The 11,553-nt window shown below is 44.2% G+C and overlaps 1 long non-coding RNA gene across 1 annotated transcript; it reads right to left on the bottom strand.

Annotated features, from left to right (window-relative positions):
• Nucleotides 1–1,349: 1,349 nt before the first annotated feature.
• Nucleotides 1,350–11,118, bottom strand: LOC109322393. Its single transcript, XR_002104377.1, has 3 exons — nucleotides 11,103–11,118; nucleotides 7,921–8,086; nucleotides 1,350–2,196 (listed from the first exon to the last, which is right to left on the bottom strand). It is a non-coding gene; the product is annotated as an uncharacterized LOC109322393 (long non-coding RNA).
• Nucleotides 11,119–11,553: the final 435 nt, after the last annotated feature.

Genomic DNA, 11,553 nt, shown 5'->3' with positions numbered 1-11,553 from the left:
ATGAATAATGGGATGTGAGATTGATTCCATGTTATTACATTTCCCCTCCATTCCTTCTGCATTTCCAGATACATTCTTCATTTCCTGCCCTAAACTTTGTACAGTATAGTGTCACTCTGTGCTGCTAAGCAGATGTTGTTTCACCCCAGACATTTCTTAGTGATCGCTTCTCTGCGTAATGGGGGTTTATTCATATTGGTAGTACTCTTTGAAATCTTTTGTCTGAATGGTACCATAAAAGCACAAAGCTGCTATGTAGCACTACCAGTGTCCATCAGTATTCATCTCTGGATTTGGCCTACGGAATTCATACTCTGTATCTCTTCTGTTATGATTTGACATATACATATGTATGAAGTGCCATACTGGGTAAGACCAATGGTCTGTCTAGCCCAGTATCCTATCATCCACCTTTTATTGGTTTAGAGATGTCAAAGGTAACATCTTCAACCATTCTGTTAAGATGCCAGAGGAAACATTTCCAACCATTCTGTTCAATTAATTATATATAAATGAGATCTGTCTATTTAAAATTATTAAGTAACATATAAAGAGCATACTCTAATGTCCATTATTGGCTTCAGCAGTTATGGAATATGGTAACTTCAAAATATGTGAAAGCTAATATGCACCAATGTCATAGTCATTGATTTTCATAGGATGATAGAAGTCAAAGATGGAAATGGATATTACAATGATGTCCTAGTTAATTGAAAATTGATATTGCAATGATGTTCTGTTCAATTGACCATTTTAGTGGTTCAGTAATACTCTTATCTGTAAGGGGAGAGGTACCCCTCTTTGGGGCCTTTTCCATATTAATAAACACAGTTCTTTCTCTTTTGTGCTTGTTTGTTCATGATATGGCTCTAAGGGGCTGATCTTGGGCTGAGGGCACCCAGCATCATGCAGGATATATTATCTTGTGTCCGGCCAAGCTTGCAGCATTTAATTTAATTGTATCATCTGCTTCATTGTTATTCACTCTATACATCCGGAGGGGAACGTAATTAAAGGAGGATAGGAAAAAGGATGTCTGAAGACTGTGAAAGGAGAGAAGAGGAATTAATTTTAAAGGTGGTTTGAAAACATGTTATTGGTTATCTACAAGCAGTGTTAACTCTTGTGTGTCAAGGAGCTTGGCTTTGGAAAACAGCTTTAATAATATTATACCTTGTCTATAGCATTGCAATAACATTGCTTATTGACAACTTTTGATTTAAACAGTATCTAAAATGGTTTTCTAAGGTGAGAAAATGTTTGAATGGTTTGGCCCAAAATGCTTTCAAATGGGTAAAGCCATCAGGCCCTAATGTGGTCACAGCTAATATTAAGGATCATAACAAGTGTTAGCAATGATTAGTAGATGCTTTAATAATGGTAATCGATATAGAGTCCAATGTGTTGTTTATAATCATTGCTTTTAATCATCTATAAAATTTTCTAATATGTTTGCAGCTGACTTGCAACATAGACTGCTCATATCTCTAACATATTTCTTATTTCATCATCATCCACTATAATCATTTGACCTTTTTTGAACTCTTTGACAGTGCAGTCTTATTTTTTTTCTTTTGCTCTGTTGGCAGTGCACAACCTGTCATGCTAATCAGTGCTGTCTTGTTGTTTCCTTATGCTTCCCAGGTGTCTGTATCCATTTGAGGTTATAAAGAAAACCTGTTTTTGTTATAGCATTCATTAACTGAACTCTGGAATGTGTATTTACTTACATAACAACGCAAAACTAGATGGCACTTCCTGAACCAGTGAGTCAATTCCCAATATGCAAATACACTGTGTTGAAAAAACATCATTATGGTTAGAGAGTCAAGCACTAGATGCCAAAAGAAAGACTTTTCTTCCCAACTTCTCCCCTCACCCATGGCTTCCAGTCCTGGTATCCTTGTCATTTCCAGTTCTTCTCCCTTTCCCTACAGTCCCAGTTCACTCCTTTCCCTTCTCCCAGCTGGGTTTTATTCTCCTCTGCATTTGAATCAGATGGCTTTTTCCCTTACACTCACAAGATGCCAGCAGAGGGTTATTAAGAATGCAGGGGAGAGAGGCTCCCTGTTCTTGATTGTAGTGTTTGACTTTATCCCATACAGGAACAGTTTAGAAGAGTTTGTTCAACAGCTCAGTGCTAGATCCAGTACAAGAATTAGCAATTAGATGCTGCAACATGTAACTTCTGGGCCCCTGGAGTGGGATGCAAAACACAGAGTTAGGTTCTTAGGTTTCCTCAGTGCATGGGGAAAGACTTGTATTTATAAGTACTATCCTCCTGTAGAGTAAATTAGTTTACTCCAGCCTAAGAGTGCACATATAGATGCCAAGACATTTAATGTACAGCTAATTAGTCAACTGCTCAGTAGTTACATCTCATGTAGACACACCTAAGGAGGCCAGGGGCTGTAGTGCAATGGTTCCAGCGCTCAGCTGGGAGGGAGAAGTTCTGCGTTCTGGTCCATATTCCCACAATTTCTGTGTGGCTTGTAGTTAAGCAGTCCTTGACAAAAGACAGGAATAAGACTGGGGACAAGAACTGAAACCTTCCAGGCAAATACTCCTAATCACCAAACTACTGACTTATGCACCCTCTTATGCTCATAAATCTTACATTTCTTTCTGCATAGTGACTTGCCTTCTACAGTCCCCTGCCCGGCAGTCCCCTGCTTCAACCTAGCTCAAGTTGCTGTTCATGAATAAACTCTGGAGCTTGTTGCTCCCAGGTGCATGTTTAAATGGTGTGCCCAGGAGCAATAAATCTGGAACAATAAGCTCTGGAGTTAAATCGTGTGCAGTAATACCACATGTAGATGTGCCCCTCCCTCTTGTGTTCCTTTGGTAGCCCTGTGAATCTTGCACCAATTGCAGATAATGGGTTTTTTTTGTTTGTTTAACCAATCCACTTATTTTAAATGCAAAACATATTTTGATGAGCTTTTGTCCTCCTTTGTCCAACATATTTAATATTCATAGATATTAGAGTCAGAAGGGACCTCAGCAGATCATTGAGTCTGACCCTCTGCCCTGGGCAGGAAAGAGCGCTGGGGTCAGATGATCCCAACTAGGTGCTTGTCCAGTCTCCTCTTAAAGACCCCGAAGGCAAGGGAGAGCACCACCTCCCTTGGAAGCTCATACCAGATTCTGGCAACCCTTACTGTAAAGAAGTTCTTTTTAATGTCTAACCTAAATCTGCTGTCCATCAGTTTGTGGCCATTATTTCTAGTTACTCCAAGGGATGCCCTGGTAAACAGAGCACTTCCTATCCCTTGCTGGTCCACCCTAATTAATTTGTAGATGGCCACAAGATCACCTCGCAGCCTTCTCTTGCTATCGAGGTCTCTCAGTCTCTCCTCATAGGGCCTTATCTGCAGGCCCCTAACCATAAGAATGGCTCTCCTCTGGACCCTCCCAAGGTTATCCACATCCCTTTTGAAGTGTGGCACCCAAAACTGGACAAAGTACTCCAACTGTGGCCTCACCAGTGCGGCACAGAGGGGAAGTATTACTTCCCTGGACCTGTTTGTCATGCACGTGTATGATAAAGTGCAGTTAGCTTTACTGATCACTTCATCACATTGATGACTCATGTTCATCTTGGAGTCAACTATGACTCCAAGATCCATTTCTGCTGCTGTGCTGCTGAGAGGTCATCCCCCAGCCTGTAAGTGTGCTAGTGCTTCCTTCTCCCTAGGTACAGCACTCAGCATTTGTCCTTGTTGAATTGCATCCTATTCTGTTCTTCCCACTTCTCCAACCTCTCCAGATTCACCTGGATTAATTCCCTGCATGAACGCCACATGCCCCCGGAGGCTGGGGGCGGGGCATAGCAAGCTCCTGTAGGCAGTGGCGGCGCTGTCAGTGGTGGGTGCATGGTGGCGGCGGTGAGCAGTGAGCTCCTGCAGGCAGCCGTAGCTCTGTTGGCAGCAGCGGGGAAAGGAGGTGGTAAGTGCCGACCAGTGGTCAGTGACCATCCGCAGATGCCGCTGGCAGTGGCGGTGGCAGCCAGCAGCGATTGGGGATCTCCTGCAGATGGTGCTGGCAGTGTCGGCAGTGATGACGGGGGTGGCAAGTGGTGACTGCCTGCAGGCATTGCCAGCAGTGTTGGTGGCACCTTTTTGCCGGGGGTGCACAGCCAAGCTCAGAGGGTGCATGTGTACCTGCATGCATCCCTTAGGCATTGCCAATGGTTCCCTGCCCACTAGTGTGTTTACTTTACTGCATAATTTGGTGTCGTCTGTGAATTTGGACAGAGTGCTCTCCACTCTCATCTAAGTCACTGATGAAGACATTAAACAGCACCTGTCCAAGGACCAAACTTTAGGGAACTCCACTGCCCACTTCTTTCTAGGTCGATGCCGACCCATCCACCACTACTCTCTGGGTGTGTCCCATTAGACAATTTGCCATCCACCTGACCATGTAATCATTTACATCACTGCCATTCAGTTTATTTATGAGAATAGGATGAGATACTGTTTCGAAGGCTATCTTAAAATCCAGGTAGATGACATCTACCTCATCCCTTGCATCTAAGCCTTTTGCGACCTGGTCATAAAAAGAAACAAGGCTAGTCAGGCAGGATCTACCTGCTACGAACCCATGCTGGTTGCCCTTCAGCATTATTGTTTTTGTAGTTATTCAACAATATTTTTTCTTGAAATAATAAAAATAGTTTTAAAATGCTATTTTTGTGAATTTTTAATTGAATTTCAGTTTCCATTTCTAAAAATATCTTCACAGTAATCTCATGTAAAAAGCCCCTCATCATCTAGCAAATAAAAAGCATATCATTCAGAATTGACTTAGTGCAATGGGAAAAGAAGAATTTGAATACGTATATGGTAAGCCAAGTACTTGTGTAAATAAATGGATATAATCATATTGTATCCTGTGGTTGGCAAAAAAGAAACACAAAATATACTAACCAGAGAGATTTGGCATTTCTTTATGAAAATAACAAAAAGAATACAAATGCAAATTATTTAAATTGAGGTTTGCTGCTTGCTGATTTAAATTATGATTAAAATAATGGAAGATGAAAAACAATTTTCCATAATTCAGTCAAAGCATTTCTTATTTTGTACAATCTGTGTGTATGAAGAAAGGAGTGGCTTTTCAGTTTGTTTGTTTTTGTTTTGCTTTTGACCTTTTGCAGCAGGGAAAATTATTATGTTTTTAGCTAGCTCATCAAAGGGTCAAAGGCTGATTAATCACTTTAGGCCAATTGTGATACTTTTATATATGCAGAATAGCAACTTTTCCATTTACTTCAATTGTGTAGTGATATGCTGCTCAGCATACATAAGAGCTTTCCAATCTTGCCCTGTGCTAGATTCATAGTCCTCTAATTTACTCCGTCCTACACTTTGTGTCTATGACTGATAAAAATATAATGGCAGCAGTATGGAAATTGGGCCAGTGAATGCAGCTCATCGCCTTTGGATATGGAATTAATGCAAGAAAAATCAGGAGATAATTAATTTGGATTGAAAATGCTGAGCTATATTTTAATTGTAACATTTCTAAACTCTGTGCTGTGTCTTCAGCTTGCTCTCAGTGGATTTAGATCATATATGATGAATAAAATATTGATTGGTGGTTTCAGATGACAGATGCTGCTAAATCTGAACAAACATTTTAACTAATATGAAATTCAAATTCTGATCAAACAGAAAATTAATATGAATTTCATATTTTGTTATTTTAATAAACACAGATGTCTTGCCAGTGGCTAGGAATGCTGTTAAGCATCAGTGCATAAGACATTCTTTTTTTTTTTTGAGCTAAACTATAAAGGTAAAGAGCATTTTCTATATTTGTGTTTTGCATTCCCAAGCAAACCAATTAAAATTCAGAAATAATTTAAGCTGATTTTCTTTGGTGAAAACTCTAATAGCAGCTTAGAAAACTGAACCTGTAAGGTATTTTCCACTATGGCAAGGATTTAAGAAGGAATGACAAGAAGGAATCTTCTGGGCCATCCAGTGCAGCCTGGATTGAAAAGGATCTCAGTCCTTTTCACAAACTGACCAAGCTCTGTACTTCATATTGGTGGGTACAAAAGAGAGACTTGTGGGCAGTGGCCATGTCTCCACGTCTGCTTTACTGCAGAGTAGTCTAATTTACCATGCAGTTAAGTGTCACTGTCTACACATGTGCAGTACTTAGGCTGGTGCAAACTAATTTACTGCACCATTAGATAGTCCTATCAGACACAAGCACTATCTCCTGGTACAGTAAATTACTGTGCTTAAACAGATGAGTAGACAGTGACAGGACTGGCTGGAGAATGAGGGCACTTCACCACAGGGCTGGCTGGCAGGCAGCTCCCGGACTGAAGTACCCTTGTGCCCCAGCCAGCTGCTTCGCAGCACGTGGGAGCCCCATCAGAGCCAGCCCTGGGCTAGCTGCTCCAATGGGGCTCCACATGCTGTGGAGTGGCTCTAGTCTTTCCACAGCACATGGAGAGCAGCGCTGGGATGCTCCAATTGGGGCTCCACGTACTGTGGAGTGGCTGGCTGGGGCATGAGGGTGCTTCAGGGTGGGGGCTGCCTGCTGGCTAGCCCTGCACTTAAGTACCCTCGCACCCCAGACAGCCCCTCTGCAGCACATAGAGCCCAGTTGGAGCAGGTTGGGCCACGCTCTGGCTGGGGACAAGATGCACATAAAGAAGGATAAGAGATTGGAAACTGGTTCAAATCAGGAGTTCAGTGCACATAAATTGCTTTCAAAATGACTGAAATTGGTTTTAGATAAAGCGAGATGAATATAGTAACAGATTTAACTGATTGAGGTTAAATCTGTTTATTGAACTTCTGTCCTAGATCCCCGGGTCCTGCCAGCCTGGGCTGCTCCCACTGGGTTTCATGTGCGGCACGCAAAAAAACTCCAGAGCAATAAGCCCTGGAGTTTATTCATGCACATTAATTGCATGTTTAGACATACCTGGTATTTTTTGAACTTATACTGACTTGTGTTGTCTTATACCTCTAAAGAGGAATAATGGCCTAATCAAAATGAAGTAGCAGCTCTGTGAATAGCAAAATGTGCAACAGCATTGGATGTGCTTTACAGTTAGATTGACAGTCATCTAGTCAGCATCCTGACTGGGAAAGTGTCCTGGATCAGATGCTTCAGCAGAAGGTGTAAGCAACTTTATAGTAAACCATTATACTATGACTTACCTGGAAAGGAGTTTCCCAAACCATTGTCAATGGCTGGATAATAAGACTGGAGCATGAGTGCTGATGTCTGTCTGAGAGAAGGATGTTTTAAAATCCTTTTTTCATGTAAATTGGGTATTTTTATTGTCTATGTAAACCAGTGAGTCCTAATTTTTGGACTGATAAGCCCCTGTCAACTTTCAGAATTTGTCAGGTACTATCATACTTCTTTATCAACAAACTTTTAATTGAACAAGGTAGAGGCCTGCTGTGGTCTATGGATTAGCTGTGGGACACTTGCTGTGATCTTATGGACCATTAGCACTTCCTGGAGCCCAGTGTGGAAACAACTAACATCAACATTTAATCTTTTTTGTGAACTTTACTCTTAATTGCTTGTGACAGTGAATTCCAGAGATAATGCATTATATATTTAAAAATAAGCCTTTTTATCGATCTTAAATATGTTGCCTTTTAACTTAATTCCTTTATTAAGAAAGCAAGACCACCTGATTTGCCTTTTTTATGCCAGTTACTGTTTTATACACATCCAACGTGTACCTCTTTTCTGCTTCCTTTCTGAACCATTTTATGTATTATTTTTAGGCTGATTAATTCTAAATGCAGCATTTCAGCGTCAGGTGTACACCTGGCATAATTATGTCTTCACAATGTCATTTTTTTATCCCATTATTTAATGGCATTATTTCCTATTTCAGTCTTCTATGTACAGCAGGGGTTTCAGACTTACCTGGGCCTCCAGGCCAGATCTGGACTGCAAGACTCCTCACAGGCTGGGTCAGAATCAAAGGAAGCTTCAAATGCTGGATCCGGATGTGGCATCTGGGATGGGGTGAGCATTGGTAACACAGACACTGCTCACCCACCCGCTGCCAACACACGTCCCCAGCCAGGCTCTGTAGCTGGTAATTTGATATCAGGCCCCTCTACTACTTTGCCCAACTCCTCTAGGAGACCCATGAGGTGGGTGAAATGTCTGCAGACCATATCTTTGACACTCATATATAGGCTTAGTTTTTTTTAGCGTGCAGCTGCACATTGATCAGAAGTTTTAGTATAAGCTTCCTATAGTCTTTCCAGAGTACTTCCACTTAATCTAGAGCCCACTGATGTATGCAAATAGTTCACAGTGGGTTAATGTACATCAATGAGTCCCTAGATTAATATAATTGTGCACTGCAGTGCTTAGGGCACTAGTAAGAGTATATAGCATCTTTCACTTCTAGGTCACTGGTTTAAATACTGGTTTGAACTGATAGTGACCAAAAGCCATCACCCTCTGACAGCTCTTTGGCGCTTAAAGGCACAATGAATGTGTGGTTTCATCATGAATCATATTAATGAAACCACTTTCATTATTAGTACCTCTTTTGAAAGTCTCTTCTGAGATACCAAGGGTGACTAAGACATAAACTTTATGACTGTGTGTAACAGCAATTTGCAACGTACTCAGTCAGGGCACCTATCCAACACTTCTTTGAAGGTGGCAGCATCCCCAGCTGAGAACTACTGTAAGTCCTGCCTCAATTTCCCTCAGTACTTCTTAACCAGGTGTTACTGGGGGAGGTGGGGAAAGGACTGGGAACAGGCAGCCTGAGCCAGATCTGTCAGCTTTAGGCGAATCAGAGAGCCATAATGCAGCAGCCCTGCATGTGGAGTAGTTTTATCTGCCCACTGCCACCATAGCCGCAGCACTGGCACCATGGCACTCCAGCTGAGAGCCACTGGTGTAGAAACTTGGGTTAGGCATGTCAGGTCATGTACAGTGTCTGGAGATCATGATGGGATCCAGAACAGTGAATGCCCACTCTGCCTAAGCCAGTGATGGAAAAACAAAGGATAAGGGCATGTCTTTAATCCCCGTCCTCTCCATGGCTGAGGAGCCTTACTCAGTGCCACGGGCAGATCTCTCTGTTTACTTGGGACCCAAAGCTCAAAACCATTACTTTCATTTTAAAGCAGAGGGGGCAGGAGGCGGGAGTGGCAGTGGCATCTTTTCCTTTTTATACAATCACCTAGAGAACTTGTGCAGTAAGGGGAATATGCAAGTTCAATCTTTTCATCTATCTGCAAGGGATCCATCCCAAAAGGTAATCTTTCAGAGTGCCCTGACCTCTCAGTGCTATAGACTGTTTTGTGGTTGGAGAGCCCTTAGTCTGTTTTGGTGAAGCTATTATGCAGAAGTTGTGCAGAAGTCTTGAAGGTTCATTTGGCCAGAAAGAGAGAATGAAAGGGAGCATGACTGGGTGGGGGAGGGAAGACCTGTCTTCTGATGTCTGTCCCAAGGACTGTTTATATATTTTTATTAACCTTAGGTAAAAACAAAAGTGGCAGTCATCACAGCATTTTGTGGGAGCTCAAACCTACTGCCATGTCGTAGGTGTACTCTGGTAAGGCTGGGGGGTTAAGCCCCTCAGGTGAGATGGGCAAAAGAGTGTTCGGGTTCTGGAGCCCAGGCTTAGGTGAGATACAGGACGCTTACACAAGTTACATTTTTTGCATGCTTGGGTCCCTGAAAGCGATCTACTGCTGTGACATAGCACACGTGCATGGCTGCAGAGGGCTTTAAAAATGTCTGACAGTACAAAAAACTAACTCTTGTCAAATCAAGTATTAGATAAAAGCTTTCTAAAGCACAGCACCTTAGGGAACTTGTGGTCTTTTGAGGGTTCTCTTTTTTGTGTGGGGGTGGGGCTGTCAGTGGGGGAGGGAGGGGACAGGGAGCAGAGGTACCAGCTGGGCTTTGCTCAGCCTGAGCTGGAGGTGGGGTGCGTGGAATGGAGTCCCCTTACCTCACCGCCCCCAGCTACCCCAGCTGGGGTATGGGGGGGAGCTAAGCCAGGCCTGAAAGATGAGGGGGACTCTGTTCCACCCTCTACCCCTGGCTCTGGCCAGGCTTCTGGCTGCTTTCCTGGCCTGAGCAGCTGCTGACTACTTTGGCTGGTTTGAGTTGTGGGGGAGAGTGAAGCAGAGCCCCTTAGCCTCATGGGTCCAGCCTGACTCCCCTTAATACTCCAGCTGGGGCAACTATGGGGGGGGGCACAAGGCAAGGGGGCTCCATTCCACCCTCCACGCCTCCCCCCCTCCCCCACCTGGCAAAGCCCAGCTGGCAGCTCCACGCTGCTCCCTTCCCCCTCCAACAGCCTTGGAGCGGCGGGTGGGGCTTGCCCACCTGTGAGCCCAGAGGAGGCATGGGCCATGCAGGGTTGGGGCTGTGCAACACCAGGTCCCTGCAAGTACTGTGGAGCTCGGGCCCTTGGCGGTGGCAGCTAGAAGGAGACGCTGATGCCTGGGCAGCCTAGAAAGGCAGTCCAGCTGAAGAGCCACCCCAGCCCCGCTCCACGCCCAGGGACAGCAGGATGTGCTATAGCTAGCTGGTGCCTGGGCCAGGTGGGACTGAGGCCTTCTCTGGCCCAGACAAAGACCCAATCCAGCCTGCAAGCCATTATTTGCTCACCCCTGCTGTAGGGCAGATCCCACTGTCAGGGTTAACTGTGGTTCCAGACAGCACGCCGCACCCCTAAATTCCTAGTCCCAATCCCAGCTCTGCTGCAGAAACACCATAGCTGCGGAAACAGCAGACAAAAAAGGCCCAGGCCTATGGCAGTGGCCTGGACATCTGGTCTCAGCTATACCCCACACTGAGAAGATACAATTACAAAACAGCGAGGCAGGCCCCTGTAGCCAGTAGCTGCCTGGACCCCATTCCTGAGTAATTTGCTTCAGTGATTAACACCCCCATGGTGTTAACCCCACTTAAGGCCCATGTATCCAGTAGCTGCCAGGACCCATTCCTGGGTAGTTTGCTCAGCGATTAATAGTCCCAGGGCATTAACCCACTTCAGAAAAAAACAGGGCAAAGAAGGAGGAAATAGGATCTTAAACTCCAAAACAAGCTTTCTCTTCCTCTACTTGAGGCTTTCCCTTCCCATGGGAAGCAGGTTTTCTGGCTCCCAATGTAGCTGTGGAGCTCTTAGCAGGCAGATGAATAATAGTCCCAGGAGAAAGAGAGAGAACGGTAGAGAGTGGTCCTTATAAACGTGGGGTGACATCACCCAAACCTCCTCCAATCAGGGAGGGTATTTCTCGCCACCAATCTGCCCAAAGAAGCTCCAGCTTTCTCTGCCCAGTGAGGATAGAGGGTTTTACATATTTTTTCCAGATAGGGGCCCCAGCTTGCCATGTGCTGAGCACATGGCCAGAGCAACAGGAGCCATCTTGCCCATATCAAAATATGGACACAATAAACACAATACACAACCCAGTATGTTTCATAGTTTCATAGTTTCTAGGGTCGGAAGGGACCTGAGCAGATCATCGAGTCCGACCCCCTGCCATGGCAGGAAAAAGTACTGGGGTCAAA

This window comes from Crocodylus porosus, unplaced genomic scaffold, assembly GCF_001723895.1.
Source record: "Crocodylus porosus isolate Cpor-Errol unplaced genomic scaffold, CroPor_comp1, whole genome shotgun sequence".
NCBI classification, from domain to species: Eukaryota; Metazoa; Chordata; order Crocodylia; family Crocodylidae; genus Crocodylus; species Crocodylus porosus.
The sequence above is the reverse complement of the archived record's forward strand: the minus strand, read 5'-3'. Positions and strand labels throughout refer to the sequence as shown.